At 35.7% G+C, this 18,858-nt stretch overlaps 1 non-coding gene across 1 annotated transcript; it reads right to left on the bottom strand.

Moving 5' to 3' along the window:
• Positions 1–11,996: 11,996 nt before the first annotated feature.
• LOC122097290 lies at positions 11,997–12,103 on the bottom strand. The gene has a single exon (XR_006145517.1). It is a non-coding gene; the product is annotated as a U6 spliceosomal RNA (small nuclear RNA).
• Between the last annotated feature and the right edge of the window lie 6,755 nt (positions 12,104–18,858).

Genomic DNA, 18,858 nt, shown 5'->3' with positions numbered 1-18,858 from the left:
GTACTTCTCATTGTTGCAACAGGTCTACCTGTATCCTTAAACAACTGGTTTTTCCCCATCTCTTCCACAAGTTATACTGACATCAAATATAGTGAAAGCAGGGGTTATACTGTGGGGGAGGCACATACAAAGCAACAAAGAGATAATCTTATAAATGTGTTAGAAACACATGCATGAAAGAAAAAAAAATTAAAATACACATCTAAGGGTTCATTTTCCTGACATCACATTATCTGACCTTTTCCGCTTGACTCATACATATACTAGATATTACAAATAAGGGAAACCATGGGACCTACGTTTCTTTGGGTCTGGCTTACTTCACTTAATAAAATTTTTTCCAAGTTTTTCCATTTCCTAACAAATGGGGCAATGTCATTCTTTCTGATGGAGGCATAGAATTCCATTGAGTATATATACCACATTTTCTTGATCCATTGATCTACTGAGGGGCATCTGGGTTGGTTCCATATCTTAGCTATGGTAAATAATGCTGCAATAAACATAGTTGTGCTGGTCGCTTTAGTGTAGTCTTGTTTGTAAACATTAGGGTAAATGCCCAAAAGTGGGATTGCTGGGTAATAGGGGAGCTCTATGTGAAGTCTTTTGAGGAACCTCCATACTGCTTTCCAAAGTGGTTGAACAAGTTTACATTCCCACTAACAATGAAGTAAGGTTCCTTTCTGTCCACATCCCTTCCAGCATCTGTTGTTGTTAGAGTTCTTGATTTTTGCCGTTCTAACTGGAGTGAGGTGATATCTCAATGTTGTTTTGATATGCATTTCTTTTATGGCTAGGGATGTTGAACATTTCTTCATGTGTCTATTGGCCATCCTTCTTTCTTCTTCAGAGAGGTTTCTCTTTAAGTCTTTCGCCCACTTATTTATTGGGCAGTTGTTTCTTTGAGGATTTGTTGTTGGGGAGTTTAATTTTTTGAGTTCCAAGTATATTTTAGATATGAGACCCTTGTCCGTTGTATGGCTAGTAAAGATCTTCTCCCAGTCCGTGGGCTTTCTATTGATCTTGCTAGCTATGTCATTTGCCCTGCAGAAGCTCTGCAACTTTATGCAATTCCATTTGTCCAAACTTTCTTTGATTTGTTGTGTTTCCGGGTCTCTATTCACAAAATTTCGGGCTGAGCCAAGGAGACCTAGGGTTTCTCCTATTCCATCCTGTAATGTTTTCAGAGTATCTGCTTTGAGTTCAAGGTCTTTGATCCATTTGGAGTTGATTCTTGTGCAGGGTGATATATAAGGATCTAGTTTAAGTTTTCTACATGTAGTTAACCAATTTTGCCAGCACCATTTACTGAAGAGGTTGTCTTTCTTCCATTCTATTGTTTTAGCTCCCTTATCGAAGATTAGATGGCTATAGGTCTGTAGGTTCATTTCTGGGTTTTCAATTCTATTCCATTGGTCCTGAGGTCTGTTCTTATGCCAATACCAAGCTGTTTTGATTACTATGGCTTTATAGTAGAGTTTGAAGTTTGGTATTGATATTCCTCCAGCAGTGTTCTTTCCATTCAGGAGCGTTTTTGCTATTCGGGGTCTTTTATTGTTCCATATGAATTTTTGGATTGCCTCTTCTATTTCCTTGAAGAATGAGGGTGGAATTTGGATAGGTATTGCGTTGAATTTGTAGATAGCCTTGGGGAGTATTGCCATTTTCACGATGTTAATCTTTCCAATCCAGGAGCATGGGAGGTTTTGCCATTTTTTTAGTTCTGTGTTGATTTCCTTTTTCAAGATTTTAAAGTTTTCATCATAGAGGTCCTTCACTTCTTTAGTTAAGTTAATTCCTAGGTATTTTATTTTTTGTGGGGCTATTACAAATGGAGTTGCTTTCCTAATTTCAGCCACACTTTTCTCATTGTTGGCATACAGAAAAGCCATTGATTTTTGGGGGTTAATTTTATAACCTGCTACTTTGCCAAAGTTTTGAATCAGCTTGAGTAATTTGGGAGTGGAGTCTATGGGATTCTTTAAATACAAGATCATGTCATCTGCAAAGAGGGAGAGTTTTATTTCTTCTTTCCCTATTTGGATCCCCTTTATGTCTGCATCTTGTCTTATTGTTGTAGCTAGGCATTCTAATACTAGATTGAAGAGAAGTGGAGAGAGTGGGCATCCTTGTCTTGTTCCTGAGTTAACAGGAAATGGCTTTAGTTTTTCACCATTGAGTATAATGCTGGCTGTAGGTTTGTCATATACAGCCTTTATTGTATTGAGGAATGTTCCATGGATTCCTAATTTTTCCAAAACCTTCATCATAAAGGGGTGTTGGATCTTGTCGAATGCTTTTTCTGCATCTATTGAGATAACCATGTGGTTCTTATTCTTGCTCCTGTTGATGTGATGAATAATGTTAATTGATTTGCGTATATTGAACCAGCTTTGCATCCCTGAAATGAATCCTTTTTTATCGTGGTGTATGATTTTTTGGATGAATTGTTGAAGTCGATTGGCCAAAATTTTGTTGAGAAGTTTTGCATCAATGTTCATCAAAGAAATGGGTCTATAGTTCTCTTTCTTTGATGAGTCCCTGCCTGGTTTTGGGATGAGGGTTATGATGGCTTTATAGAATGTGTTCGGTAGTGAGCTTTCTCTTTCAATTTCATTGAAGAGTTGGAGGAGAATTGGTGTGAGCTCTGCTTTGAAGGCCTTGTAAAATTCCGCTGTAAATCCATCTGGTCCTGGACTTTTCTTAGCTGGGAGGTCTCTTATTGCTGTTTCTATTTCAATGCTTGATATGGGCCTGTTAAGCTGGTTTAACTCATCTTGGTTTAGTTTTGGCATGTCAATATTTGCTAGCAAAATGTCCATTTCTGTCAAGTTCTCAAACTTATTAGCATAAAGTTTTGAGAAGTATTCCCTTATAATGTTCTGAATCTTGGTTGTTTCCGTGGTGATGTTTCCATTCTCATCTCTGAGTTTACTAATTTGGGTGTGTTCTCTTCTTTTTCTGATAAGATTTGCTAAGGGTCTGTCAATTTTGTTAAGTTTTTCGAAGAACCAACTCTTTGTTTTGTTGATTCTTTCTATAGTTTTTTTGGATTCTAATTCATTTAATTCTGATTTAAGTTTGATTATTTCTTTCCGTCTACTGGATTGGGGTTTATCTTGCTGCTCTTTTTCAAGGAGGTTTAGATGTGTCATTAAATTGTTAGTTTCAGATCTCTCCAATTTGTTGATGTAGGAGCTCAGAGCTATAAACTTGCCTCTGAGTACTGCCTTTGCTGTGTCCCAGAGGAGCTGGTAATTTGTGTGTTCATTTTTGTTGAATAGCATGAACATTTGAATTTCCTTTCTAATCTCTTCCATGACCCACTCATGATTCAGCAGTGTGTTGTTCAGCCTCCATGTGATACCGGAATTTCTTTGGTGGCTTTTGGTGTTGAGTTCTAATTTTATTCCCTTGTGGTGAGAGAGAATTGAAGGTATAACTTCAATGTTTCTGAATTTAGACAAGTTTGCTTTGTGGCCTAAAATGTGGTCTATTTTAGAATACGTTCCATGTGCTGCTGAGAAAAACATGTATTCTGATGCTGCTGGCTGAAATGTTCAGTAGATGTCTGTTAAGTCGAGTTGATCTATGCAGCTGTTTAGATCTGCTGTCTCTCTGTTGAGTTTTTGCCCAGTTGATCCATCTAGTGGGGTGAGTGGTGTGTTAAAATACCCAAAAATTAATGTCTTTGGATCTATATTGGATTTGAGAGAAAGTAGTGTTTCTTTGATAAATTTGGATGCTCCATTGTTTGTCGAGTAGATATTCAGAATTGTAATATCCTCCTGAAAGAGAGATCCCTTAATTAGTATGTAGCGACCTTCTTTATCTCTTCTCTCAAATTTTAATTTGAAGTCTATTTAATCTGATATTAGGATTCCAACTCCCGCCTGTTTATGGGGGCCGTTTGCTTGGTAGATTTTGTTCCAATCTTTAACATTGAAAATGTTTTTGTTTTTACGGGCAAGATGTGACTCCTGAAGGCAGCAGATAGAAGAGTCTTGTTTTTTTTTTTTTTATCCAACTAGACAGTCTATGTCGCTTAATTGGAGAGTTCAGTCCTTTAACGTTAAGAGAAAGGACTGAGAGGTATTTGGGAGTTCCTGCCATGTTATCCACCTTCTTGGGGGCTGCGAAAACTGGGTTATTCCTATGGTTCTTTGTTTCTCATTTTGGGTGCAGTTTCTTGGCCTTTATTGCGGTCTTGTTGGTTTTCTATGTGTAGGACATCTTTAAGAATCTTTTGTAGGGCTGGTTTGGTGGAGATGTATTGTTTCAATTTTTCTTTGCTATGGAAGTTTTTTATTTGGCCTTCAGTTATGAACGAGAGTTTAGTATTCTTGGTTGATAGTTGTTTGTTTTTAGGGCATGGCAGACATCATTCCAGGCTCTTCTTGCTTTGACGGTCTCTGCTGAGAAATCTGAGGTGATTCTAATTTGTTTCCCTTTATAGGTGATTAACCTTTTCTCCCTGACAGCTTTAAGGATCTTTTCCTTGGTCTGAGTTGATCCTATGTGGATTATAATGTGATGGTGGTATGTCAGATTCTGGTCTGGTCTATTTGGGGTTCTAAAAGCTTCTTGTATCTGAATAGGCCTATCTTTTTGTATGTTTGGGATGTTCTCTGCTAGGATCCTTTTAAACAAATTTCCTAGAGCATTAACTTCTGTTTCTAGGTGCTCCTCTACACCCATTATCCTTAGATTAGGCCTTCTGATTGTGTCTTCCAAGTGTTGGATAGATCTATCATATTTCTTGGACTTGTCTTGGATGGTTGTATGTTCTTTCTCTATAATGTCTAGGATGTCTTCAATCCCCGAGATTCGATCTTCTGCATGGTCTAACCTGCTCTCAAGGCTTTCTACTTGGTTTTTCATTTCTTTTCCTTCTAATTGGTCAACTTTGATGGCTTCAAATTCTTTGTTGAAGCTTTGTTTTAGATCTTGTATGGACGTCTTTACTTCCTTAATTTGGTGTTCAGTGTTTATTCTCAAATCACTTAGGTGATTTTTTATGGTTTCCTTGGTCTTCCTGACATCCTTCAGCTCTTCCTTAATGGATTTCATGAATGCCTTTAGTGATCTTTGTGTATTCTCATCCTGTTCTCTCAATTCCTTTATTACTCTTTGCTTAGCTTCCTCACTTTCATGCCATTCGTGAAGTTCTCTTTGTGTGTTCTCAGCCTACTCACGCTATTCTGCCTTTCTCTTTGAGTGTTCTCATGCTGCTCATGCAATTCCTGTATCAGTTTTAGATTAGCTTCCTCACGCTCATGATATTCCGGTATTAACCTTTGGTTTTCCTCCTCTCTCTCCCTATCATGCTCATATAGATTCCTTTGTATATTTTCAATCTTTTCCAGTATTGACCTTTCGTTTGCCTCCTCTCTCTCTCTATCACGCTCATCCAGAGTCCTTTTGTATGTTTTCCATCTTTTCATTTACCATGTTTGCCAGTATTGTTTGTAGAGCTATTTGGGAACTCTTCTCTGGATTATTCATTATCTGTCCTGTCCCATGATTGTCATGAGTGGGATTTGAGCTACCCGGACTTGCCATTTTTCTTGTGTTTTTTCCTCTTAGTCTGCCCATTTGGGATGAAAGTAACACCAGTTTTGTGCTAGAACACTATCTTAAGGCAAGCATCAACCAAAGTCTGTAGATCCACAATCAAAAGTCTGCAGATACAGTGAAGTTCAACAGATATACCTATTCAACATCAAACAACTATATAATAATGGGCTACAAACCACAAAGTAGAATTTGGAAAACCAGAAATTATTAGTTTTTGGGAGGCATGTGGGTAAAAATAGGAAAAGAGAAATATGGGAAGGAGCAGGGAGAGTTTACTTAACTAAGTCCTAATCGCAAAGTGGGAAAGAGGTTGGATAGGATAAAAGTAGAGAGAGAAAAAAAAGAAGAAAGAGAAAGAGAAAAAAGAGACAAGAAAAAATAGAAAAGCAAAAATTAAAAAGTAAAAACTGTAATGATTAAAAATATGCAGATTGAAAATGAAATATTCAGAGAAGAACGTGGGTATAATGAGAGAACGGGAGTTATATAAAGGAGACATGAAAATCTTAAAAATAAAAATACTTAAAATATTATATAGGTATAAAGAGGTAATACTGCTAGGAATTTAAGTCTAAGAGGTTTTGAATTGAGTAATAAATTTGTGGATTAAATGTGTACACAATGGGGGATAAAGTCTAATAATCGACTATGGGTATATCTGAGGATGTGCAGAACAACAATTAAGTCACACAAAGAAGAGCAAAAGAGCAGAAAAGGTGAAAAAAATGAGCAAAAAAGAAAAAAAAATCAGACATTCAGTAGAGCTAAACAAAAAACAAAAATATTTTTTGAAAAGAAAGAACAAAAAAGAAAGAAAAACGCACACACACATATACCCCTAAAATAAAAATTATAAGAGGAAGAGAAAAAAGTTACTAGTATAGAATTTTTTTTTCAAAATGGTAAAAATTAAAAATTAAAAAAAAAAGTTTTAGAAGAAAAATATTTTTATAAAAGGAACCAAAAAAAAAAAAAAGAAGAAGAAGAAGAAGAGAAACAGAGAAAAAAACAAGTTCTTTGATTTTTTTGGGAGTGGTGGGAAGATCTTTTTTATCCCTTGTGTCCATAACCAGCCTCTTGTTGGAGTCTCTGGTCTGCTTGTGGTGTTTGATTTTCCTCTGGCTTAGTTGGTTTCTTAAGCAGTTTGTTTGAACAGGCAGAATAATGCTATGCTGTTCAAAGGATTTTGTGATCCTCTCCCCTGGCTAGTTCAATGGGAGGGAGATCTGCTTTGAGTATCACAAAAGAGGGAGATGGCTTTTTCCTCATGTTTGTAGATGCTCTGATGAGGCTAGGTTCTGGGTAGAGTTGAGGCCTTTCAGCAAACAGTAGCTTTTCCCTGAGGAGACTTTGTGAGAGACTCACAGAGCCCAGCCTGGAGCCACTCTCAGGGTTTATGTTTACTGAATTTCAATGGATTGTCCATGCTGCTAAAGAGAGGGGCAGCCTCTGGCTCTGATTACCCAGTGAAGAAACCCACTGCTGGGGCTGGTGGCCCGAGCTGGGTGACTTTTCTCTGGATGGAGCTGATTTTGGCATGTCACTTTAGGATCTTGTGACCTGCTAAATGACTCTAGTTTTCTTCCAAGGCCTGTGTTTGAGCTAGCAGGTCAGCCAAGCTTTGTCAGTATCAAACATGGAGATCTCCTGTAATGGCGGGGAGGGGTAGCCTTCCCTCCTCTGCTCCCTGAGAAGGAGTGAGGCCATTAGGCTTCTACTCACACCGCATTTTGGTTCCTGGGTCATCTCTGGTCTGTGAACTGCAGGATGAAGATGTCTGCTCCTTGTCGGTTCTTGTTGGTGTTCAGTAGAATACACTCGCGCGCCATGTCTGGCTCCTTTGTCCTGCACTCTCTGTGTTGCAGGTATGGCGGCTATTGCCACCTCCACCACCACTGTAGCCTGCAGTGGCAGCTGCTAGCAAGTGCTCAGATCTGTCTCCTTGCCTGGATTTTCCCTCTGTGGCCTAACTCTCTGTACTGTGATGGTACACTTGGTGTGATTCTCTGGCTTAGGACTGTTCACTGGAACTCTAAAATTCCTTTCTCTCTCTGGCCTGACTCTCTGTCCTGTGATGGCACACTTGGTGTGATTCTCTGCCTTAGGACTGTTCACTGGAACTCTAAAACTGCTTTCTATGCGAGAGTTGTTTAGATTCCAGCTTCTCCTCCGCCATCTTCCCAGAGAGAAAGGTTGGACAAATGGGATTGCGTGAAGTTGCAGAACTTCTGCATGGCAAAGGACATAGCTAGCAAGATCAATAGAAAGCCCACTGACTGGGAGAAGATCTTCACTAGCCATACAACGGACAAGGGTCTCATATCTAAAATATACTTGGAACTCAAAAAATTAAATCCCCCAACAACAAATCCTCAAAGAAACAACTGCCCAATAAATAAGTGGGCTACAGACTTGAAGAGAAACTTCTCTGAAGAAGAAAGAAGGATGGCCAATTGACACAGGAAGAAAAAAGCTCAATCTCCCTAGCCATAAAAGAAATGCAAATCAAAACAACATTGAGATACCACCTCATCCCAGTTAGAATGGCTATAATCAAGAACTCTAACAACAACAGATGCAAGAGGGGATGTGGACAGAAGGGAACCTTACTGCATTGTTGGTGGGAGTGTAAACTTGTTCAACTACTTTGGAAAGCACTATGGATGTTCGTGAAAAGACTTCACATAGACCTCCCCTGTGACCCAGCAATCCCACATTTGGGCATTTACCCAAATGTTTAAATACAAGACCACACTAAAGCTACCAGCACAACTATGTTTATTGCAGCATTATTTACCATAGCTAAGATATGGAACCAACCCAGATGCCCCTCAGTAGATGAATGAATCAAGAAAATGTGGTATATATACACAATGGAATTCTATGCCTCCATCAGATAGAATGACATTGCCCCATTTGTTAGGAAATGGAAAAACTTGGAAAAAATTATATTAAGTGAAGTAAGCCAGGCCCAATGAAACATAGGTCCCATGGTTTCCCTTATTTGCAATATCTAGTATATGTATGAGTTGAGCAGAAAAGGTCAGATAATGTGATGTTAGGAAAATGAACCCTTAGATATGTATTTTAATGCTTTTTTATTTCATGCATTTGTTTCTAATGCATTTATAAGATTATCTCTTTGTTGCTTTGTATGTCCCTCCCCCACAGTATAACCCCTGCTTTCACTATATTTGATGTCAGTATAACTTGTGGAGGAGATGGGGAAAAACAAGTCGTTTAAGGATACAGGTGGACCTGTTGCAACAATGAGAAGTACAAGTTGTCATGTAGAAAATGAGCTTTACAACATTGGTGTGGGGGGGGAGGGGGGAGGATTGGGTGTGGGGGGAGGGGGGAGATTGGGAAGGGATGTGAAGGGTAAACAAAGGAGGAGGCTGCAATGCTTGATAAGAAATGTACACATTATCCTGCCCATGTAATTGTAACCCCTCTGTACAGTATGTTCACAAAAAAAATTAAATTTTAAAAAAATAAAATAAAACTTCTTTCTCTGTGAGAGCTTGTTTAGCCTCCAGCTTCTCCTCCGCCATCTTCCCGGAACCCCTTATCATAGTAATTTTGAATTACATTTCTCTAATGATTTCAGTTCACAAACCATTAAGCCAGCGTAGAAGTTGTATTAAACACAACTTTGTTAGCCCACTGGCGATTTTCAGGGCTTTATGGAAAAGATGTCCATTCAGAACTTTTGTCCAATTTTAATCAAGTTTCTTGTTAATCTCATCTTTAATCTCTCTATACAAAATCAATAATTAATTCAAGGTAGTAGATAGAAAAATATTAAGCCACTCCTAACATTTTTCAATTTTCAATAAAATGATATTGCTTAAATCATTTTCTGTTAATGCTTGAGACCTTATACTTCAATTTAGTTAGACCTTTAACAAGACTATGTGCATTTTATTTATTTTACGTTAATTGTTCTTTCCAAAGTCTATGTGTCTAATTTCCCTTGCTCTCTTTCAGTCTCAATAGTTCAGATTTCAAACTGAAGAATAAATGGAAGGAAGCAAACAAAAAAAATACAGTTCCTCTCATCTGATGATGCCTCTACAAGAAGGAAGAAAGAGTACCTACTTATAAGGAGCTATGCTAGGATATCAAAAAGAGAATTCATTCTTCTAGGTCTTCCTTAAAATGTAAACCACAACATATCGCGAAGGTACTTTTATGTTTTATCAGTTTTTCACATTTTCATATGGACTTCACCTCAGTCTACAACATTCATTCATTATTCTTTCCCTGATACTTTTACACTACCAAGACGTAAGATATAAGATAACCAGTTTGATTTACAGAATAAGAAGTTATCACCCTGGTTTCCTTGGAAGCAGAACATGGTCAATAGATAACATTACTTTTGGTTTCTCACTACATGTAATGGCTTTTGTAATGCTTATTGCATTCTATTTAGTATTTAAAAAAAACTGCTGGCTAAACTCAAAGCTCCTTCACAGAAGTTTAGGTTAAGTACTTCACAAGTTTTATTTCCCTTAATTCTTAAGATAATATTTGTTATAATGCTAATGTTATTACCATTTTAGTGTTGGGAAAAATTGTAATTAAATGCCTTAAGTAGATGACCCAAAGACATACAGTGAGAAAGGAAATGAGGCAAAGTTTCCAAAAGCCTTTTAGCAGTACACAAAAGGTAGGTAAAATCTCTCCATTCTCTTACACTCTCAATTCAATATTCATATTGTCCAAGAAATAATAGCATAGCAATTAATGTCCATGGTGATTGTTTTCTGTTACATTTTGTCTTCAACACAGACTATGTTGGTGAGATTGGGTTATCATGTAGAGAGTTGAGCTTATAAATTGAGGAAACTTCCAGTTTCCTTTTTAAAAAGTACTAAAACTTTTAAATATTATCATTAACTGACTTTTAAGAATCAAAAACCTAAAAAATTCATATACAATCACCCAAAATGCTTTCAAAGTAGGAGATGATAAAACAGGACCCTGTGAAGTAAATTTTCTTCTACTTTTGAAATTATTCTGAAAACCTTGTGCTGGATGGTCGCACCTGTTATCCTAACTCCTCCGGACATCTACTCAGGAGCCCGAGATCTGTGGATAACAGTTGGAACCCAATCAGGGCAAAATAAATTCATGATATAATTTTTCAAAAATTTAATGAACTAGCATAGGGCCAAGAATGAAGATGTAGCTTATATAGTACCTCACCAATCTAAGAGGAAAGGCCTAGCAAGACCTTGAAGCCGCGATTTCAAATTCTGAGCATGCCAACAGAAATGCAATTTCCTGTACACACATGCTACTTGCGCGTGCGTGCACACATGCACATACACACATACATCCATTCTAAATATCTTCATATCAGTGTTTTGCATTAATTTCTTTGTTAACGATATTATATAAGCAAAATAAAGGTAATAAACTCCTCCTCTTACAAAAGTTTTATACTTTTTATTGTAAAAATACTGTACACAGGGGTCATATTTACATGAGCTAGGTAATGAGAACAATTCCTAACAAACATTGTTACCTCCTCCTTTATTTTTCCCCTACCATTCCTTCCCTCGCACCTCCACAAGTGCACTCCGCTCCCCCCCTTCCCCTGCCTAAATTGTAACGTTCATTTTTCAGCATAGTGTCTTGTGCATCTCATTGTTACAATGGGTCAACCTGTATCCCTATTTAGGCATTTTGTTTTTTTCCTTCCTCTCCCCAAATTAGAAGAGCATATATACAAGATATAGGCGCACCAACTTCAAATACAGTGAAAACAGTTGTTATAGCATGGGGAGGAACCTATAAAAAGACACAAAAAATCACATTGCACATTATAAGTACATTAGAAACAATAGCAAAAAAGAGAAAAATTCTTGTATCCCTATCTTGGGTTTCATTTCCCGTAACATTAGGTTATCTGGTCATATGGACATAGCTTTTGACCTTTTCTGCTTATACTATACATATAAAGTTATTGAAAATTAGGGAAACCATGGAACCTGTGTTCTTTTGGATTTGGCTTACTTCACTTAATATTTTTTCCATATCTTTCCAATTTCTAACAAATTGGGTGATGCCATTCTTTCTGATGGAGGCATAGAATTCCATTGTTTATATAAACCACATCCTCTTGATCCATTCTTCTGCTGAGGAGCATCGGGGTTGCTTCCATATCTTAGTTATCTTAAATAATGCTGCAATAAATGTAGTTGTGCTGGTAGTTTTAGGATGGTCTTGTTTGTGATCATTTGGGTAAATGCCTCAAAGTGGGATTTCTGGATCATAGGGGAGATCTATGTGGAGTCATTTGAGGAACCTCCATACTAATTTCCAAAATGGTTGAAAAAGTTTACACTCCCATCAAGAATGCAGTAAGGTTCCCTTCTGGCCACATCCCCTCCAGCATCTATTGTTGTAAAACTATGGAATGCTTCAGGAATTTGCCTGTCATCCTTGCGCAGGAGCCATGCTAATCTTCTCAGTATCATTACAATGTTAGTTTATGTGATGCTGAATTGAGCACAGAATATTTTTTATATATAAAGTGTAATTGATTTTCTTAAACTAGGCAATTCAACAAAAAGTAAGTTTAGAAGAATTGTGAAATTTTAGAACCATGTACTTCTTACATAAGCACACATTTAAGAATAATGTCAAGATGGACATGTCAAAAACAAAATAATTCCAGATATTTGCGGTTCAAGAGATGTGTAGGGGAAATAATTCAATTGTTCTATACAAGGCACATGTCATAATGAACACAGCAGCAAGTGTTAAGGGTTGTTAAAAATTTTAGTGTTTTATATCTATTTAATTTTAGGAATTTGCTTATATATGCCAAAATTAGGACTGTTTGGCAGGTATAAAATTTTCTATAAAGTATTTAAGATTTATGTTAGCAGACATATACTACTAAGTATGTACATTTCAGAATTTATAGAAACTTTGTTAATGAGAAGTTGCAAAGTCTTTGTGTAAAGAAGCAGAATGAAGGGTTAAGACTTGCTAACTACACAGTTCTTGTTAAAATTTAGGGATTCCTTACTTTATATTTTAGCGAGGAACAAGAGATCATATAGGCCATAAACAAATAATGAGATGAGCCATAAATAATAACCTTAGTGTGTAACTTTGAAGACTATTCATAGCCTATAAAAATCTTGTTGAACATCATAATCTTAGGCGGTTTAAAATGTACAGGAATATGAGAAAATAGTAAAATCTAATATGTAGTGCACTTCAAATACTAAAAACACTGGTAATTGTTTTGTTTTTTATTTTATTAATCATTATTTAATTATTGGTTTTCTTTGTAGCATTGTTTTACTTGTTATATAATACAACTTTTTGTTAGTCATCATTAGGAGGTACTTTGAGAAGGTTACTGGGGTGGTCAAACCATTTTTTTACAGGTGCATGTGAATTTACAACTAGGAAAATTAAGAACAAAATATGTATTAAAAAATGATCAAGTAGAGTCTGAATCAGGAGAGTTGATACATGTCCACAACTAAAATCTTACCCCTAGGTTGAAGCAACAGTATTACAGAGTTGAGGCCACAAATGTGAGAGACTGTGTTTTGTTTTGTTTTGTTTTATTTTGACTTTGTTGGTCATGGGGCTTGAACTCTGGGGCCTGAGTGCTGTTCCTCAGGCAAGGCTAGCGCTAACACTTATGGTACAGCACCATTTCCAACATTTTCTACTTACGTTGTGCTGAGGAATCAAACCCAGGGCCTCATGCATGAAAGGCAAGCACTCTACCACTGAGCCAACTTCCTAGCACTTGAGAGACTGTGTTTTTAAAAAAATCATCTAAACAACATTTTCCTTTTGCTTTGGGTTATATAAGGAAATATATAAATATCTTTTTCTATTTTTGTGAATTGTTGTACTTCTAAATTTATAGTAACTTCACCCACTTTATCCTTTTCAAAGTCATGAAATATCTCTGAGAGTTTGCTGCTGTGAAGATCGTTTTTGCATTTATAATTTCTTCTGAGTCACTTTTATTTTTATCAACATAACTTTATATTTCATGTTGATGGATTACAAATATCAAATACCTGCAAATGTACACATAGAGTCTAAAGATAGCAGTATGAATATTCTCATACAGCTCTTGTTTATCTATTATTCACTTTCAATATTATGATATTTCTCTCTCTCTTTCACTCTGTCTCATTTCCTCTCTTTCTCTTCCATGCCCCATGTCTGCTACTTAGAATTTCTGCTGGGCTACTATTATGCTTCAGGATCTACTGGTTTTGTGGGAACATAAAAGCAACCATCGGTTAACCTTGCATTCTTTAAGAGTTATGACAGTGACATGATATTATTCTTTGCCATTCTAAATGGTAAAATAACATATCTAGGAGTTCCTTTTCACTTTTACTTCTACTATAAATTTTATCTCATAGGAATCGTTGGAATGGATAAGATACTTTAACCTGTGACCTAAAATTATTTTTCTTTTATTTTTTTAATCTTCTACAAGATTACTTTATATATTTTTAAAAATTTTGTTCTTTTTATTATTTTTTCTTTTTTATTGGGAAAATACTGTACAGAGGGTTGTAATTACATGGACAAGATAATGAGTACATTTCTTATCAAGCATTGTAGCGTCCGCCTTTGTTTCTCCTTCCCAGAACTTCCAATCCTCCTTGTCCCCCATACCAAATACTTTCCCCAACCAAAGTAGTAAAATTCGTTTTTCGACATAAGTACTTGTACATATTAGTGTTGCAATGCGTCCACCTGTATCCTTATTTAAACGAATTGTTTTTTCCCAATCTTCCCCCACAAATTATACCACCATCAAATACAGTGAAAGCAGGGCTTATACCGTTGGGGAGGGACATACAAAGCAACAAAGAAATAATCTTTAAATATGTTAGAAAAAATCGCATTAAAAACATTTGAATACATATCTTAGGGTTCATGTCCCTAACATCAACCTATCTGACCTTTTCTGCTTGACTCAGACATATACCAGTTGTTGCAAATAAGGTTAACCATGAAACCTATGTTTCTTTGGGCTTGGCTTACTTCGCTTAATATAATTTTTTCCTAGCCTTTCCCTTTCCTAACAAATGGGGCAATGTCATTCTTTCTGATGGAGGCATAGAAATCCGTTGTGCATATATACCACATTCTCTTGATCCATTCATCTACTGAGGGGCATCTGGGTTGGTTTCATGTCTTAGCTATGGTAAATAATACTGCAATAAACATAGTTGTGCTGGTAGCTTTAGTGTGGTCTTATTTGTGATCATTTGGTGAAACGCCCAAAAGTGGGATTGCTGGGTCATAGGGGAGATCTATGTAGAGTCTTTTGAGGAACCTCCATACTGCTTTTCAACATGGTTGAACAAGTTTACTCTCCCACCAAGAATGCAGTAAGGTTCCCTTCTGTCCACATCTCCTCCAACATCTAACAGCCTCTTCAGTAGATGGTGCTGGAAAAATTGGTTAACTACTTGCAGAAAAATAGCTAGATCCTTAAATATCACTCTGCACCAGAATCAACTCCAAATTGATCAAATACCTTGGAGTCAAATCAGACACTCTGAAAACATTACAGGATGGAAAAGGAGAAACCCTAGGTCTCCTCGGCACAAACCAAAATTTCCTTAATAGAGTCCCAGAAACACAACAAATCAAAGAAAATTTGGGCAAATGGGATTGCATGAAATTGCAGAGCTTCTGCATGGCAAAGGACATAGTTAGCAAGATCAATAGAATGTCCTCGGATTGGAAGAAAATCTTCACTAGCCATACAACAGACAAGGGTCTCATATCTAAAATCTACCTGGATATCAACAAATTAAATCCCCCAACAACAAATCTTCAAAGAAACAACTACTCAATAAATAAGTGGGCTAAAAACTTACAGAGAAACTTCTCTGAAGATGAAAGAAGGATGGCCAATAGTCACATGAATAAATGCTCAACCTCTCTAGCCATAAAAGAAATGCAAATCAAAGCAACATTGAGATACCACCTCACCCCAGGTAGAATGGCTATAATCAAGAATTTTTTTCTTTTACAAGCAACCTTTTTTCTTTTATTATCAGTTAGTAACTACCTGTAATGAAAAAAATCTATCCTATGGAAAGTAGACCGAAGTTGTTCACAGGGATGGTCAAAAACTAATGGGGGAAGTGAGTACAAAGGATATCCATAATAGATCACAGATCTGCAGAGCAATTTATCATGTACATTTTGTGAGAATGACAATGTGCTAGGAACTATAGATTAAATCACTGAACATCTGATATACATATATATGCACATATATTTATATTTGTATATTCATTTATATATGCATATATGTGTGTATATGCCCTTATGTAGGTTCACTTGCACGTTAGCATACACACAAATACACACATATATATACAAATGTAAACGTGCACACATAGAGAAAGATACATAATTATAGCCAACACAATTTTCACTAGTTGTTGAATATGCCTTAGACGGAATGCTTGGAACCATTTCAAATTTGATAATTGCAATTCGAAGCTATTCCAAGTAGATAAACCTAGGAGATTCTTTTCTCCACTCTTGGTAAAAGGAAGAAGTGAATGTGTGTCTCAGGTCTATAGATTAAACATAGAGAATTAAAGCCCAGGTAGAGCTCAAGGCCAGGAGTTCGAATCCCAGTACCTGCACAATATAAAAAAAATGAGTCCTTTGTCTTTGAAAAGGGATATTTTTCCAAAAATGAATACCCAGGACAATTTTCAAGGTCCAAAACTCTTCGAAAGGCTCTTTCACATCTTAAACTGATTCCTCTCCTTGATTCACATTATGGAAAATAGGAGTCACACTTCACATTAAAAAGTATATGCATTGTTGAACAGTTCTTACCATTTTTAATGTAAAAGAAGCATGAGAGAGGAATTCACCTCACTTAGGTGAGTTAGGTTTGACTCACTGACAGACTTTTGTAAGTAAATGAGGGTCTGTTTACATGTAAAAAATCTATACAGATGGTTTCCTAGGAGAGTGAACAAGCTAGCTGTTGTCCAAGTTTGAATTAGAGTAATTTATTCCTATGATATGGAATATCGTAGGAAGCTCATCTCATAGAACACTATACAGACAGTAATTTCAAAAGGATGAAAAACCCATTTCTATATTGTAAACAGCAAGGTTTTCACAAGCAAAAAACAGTTTCCTGAGCCAAGAAAATATAAGTTAGAGAAAAAGGGACTGTGCTAAATAAAGGTAATGACTTAGTGACAGGTGTAAAACTGTTCTGTAATCACAACTAAACTATAAATTTTTATCATGTCCCTAACAAGAATCTCCAAGATAGGCCTTGTTAAATCTGTCATAGAGGACTGGGTTTATGCAATTGTCAATTTTGTTAGGGTCCAACATCTTCTACATTCGCTTGGGTTGCAAGCTGATTTAAAACTTTGGCAAAATAGTAGAATACAACTGTAACATTATTATGGATGTTGACTCTGGCATGGAATTAATTTCCTCTTTAATCTGACAAATTAATATATCAAAGAACATAACTTCTCCAACTAAATATCAGACCTAACTAAACATACAACCAGAAAAGTCATCATGCAAGCCATATTGCAGCTGGGGTAAAAGAAAAATCAGTCATACTGATTCTCTATTTATTTTGAACGTTGTTTTTTTTATAAATTATTTCCTTTATCTTGCATTTTTCAAACATTGTGTTAAATGCTGTATATCTTGGTAACTAAATTTGGATGCCTCCTTAAATTTTGAGTAAAATATCTCACTTTAGTTCCTAACCCATGAAATGAGGTTGTTTGAAAACAAATGCTAATAACCACTGTTTATAATACACAAGATCTCATAAGCATGATTTCAGGAAGCATAGGTTAACATTTTGATATTGTGGTCACGTGACTGATGAGGTCTATCTGCATGAGTATAGTTGTACATAGATAACCTAAATTTAGCCACTGTTAAAAAATGTTTATATCTCTATCTTTCACCCATCAGAGATGAAACCTGAGTATAAAGTCTAAGGAAAATGATAAGGTAAGAATTTAGCTTTTCTGGATATAAAGTAAACAAAAATGCAGCATAAACTAACTCATGGTTTTAAAGTCAACCTATGTCTCTAAAACATGTTAACAAATTCCCTACAATGTGTAGCATTCTCAAGAAGGGAATGGGGAATGTGAGAAGAGGACTAAGCAAGTATTATTTTCAAATATACATAATTTGGGTTGACCTCTTTTTTTCGTTAGACGCATTTTTGATAAAACTGTTTGAATAATTGATTTCCTGTTCAGGTATAATATATCCTAGTTGTATTTACCAAACTACATTCAGAAAATGGCATATAGTAATTAAGTAAAGACAACTTATTCAATAAATAGCAAAAAGTACATACCTATAGGGTAATATTTGAACAGTGCATTGGAAATATTCTAATACAATAATTAATTTAACAATTTCATATTGACATTAATTAACTAGAATATCTTTATGCTAATTGGACAAGATTGTCTTTCTAAATGAGCAAAACCTATTACTCCTATTACTTTATCAGGGAAATATGTTAACAAAAAATGGAAAATAACATATGACTGTACAACAACTCCAATGCATTTTTGACTTTTTATTAGCAAATGTTAATTTCACAAAGTATTTTATTGTGTTATACACATACATCCATATAATGTAGCTTGCTAAATTTTTTCCTTTTATAAATTTCATTATCCTATTTTTATACTTATGTTTTATTATGTCATTATACTAACCTAGGAAATATTTGAACATATTTACTCCACAATATTTCTCTTCATCTCCTCTCTTACATTTTTTTCCAAATTTTTCTTTTACCCCAGCTGCAATATGGCTTTCATGATGACTTTTCTGGTTGTATGTTTAGTTAGGTCTGATATTTAGTTGGAGAAGTTATGTTCTTTGATATATTAATTTGTCAGATTAAAGAGGAAATTAATTCCATGCCAGAGTCAACATCCATAATAATGTTACAGTTGTATTCTACTATTTTGCCAAAGTTTTAAATCAGCTTGAGTAACTTGGGTCTTTTTTGAATCTAACTAAATAGGTATGCAATTTTGTCAGTACTAGATTTTGACCACCATTTATTAAAATATTATTTTCAATTCTCTCTTTTCATGAGATTTTTAATTTCATTTATATAATGTGCTGATTTTTCCTTTAGATAACACATATTCAGTCTTCTAAAAGCAGTGTAATTTGGAGTAGTTTTAAATTATGTACTTCATGTACACTGCTCAGATT

The sequence above is a fragment of the Dipodomys spectabilis genome, unplaced genomic scaffold, assembly GCF_019054845.1.
Source record: "Dipodomys spectabilis isolate Male_0828 unplaced genomic scaffold, ASM1905484v1 ptg000421l, whole genome shotgun sequence".
NCBI lineage: Eukaryota > Metazoa > Chordata > Mammalia > Rodentia > Heteromyidae > Dipodomys > Dipodomys spectabilis.
Note: the sequence above shows the minus strand (reverse complement) of the source record. Positions and strands in the feature narration are given on the sequence as shown.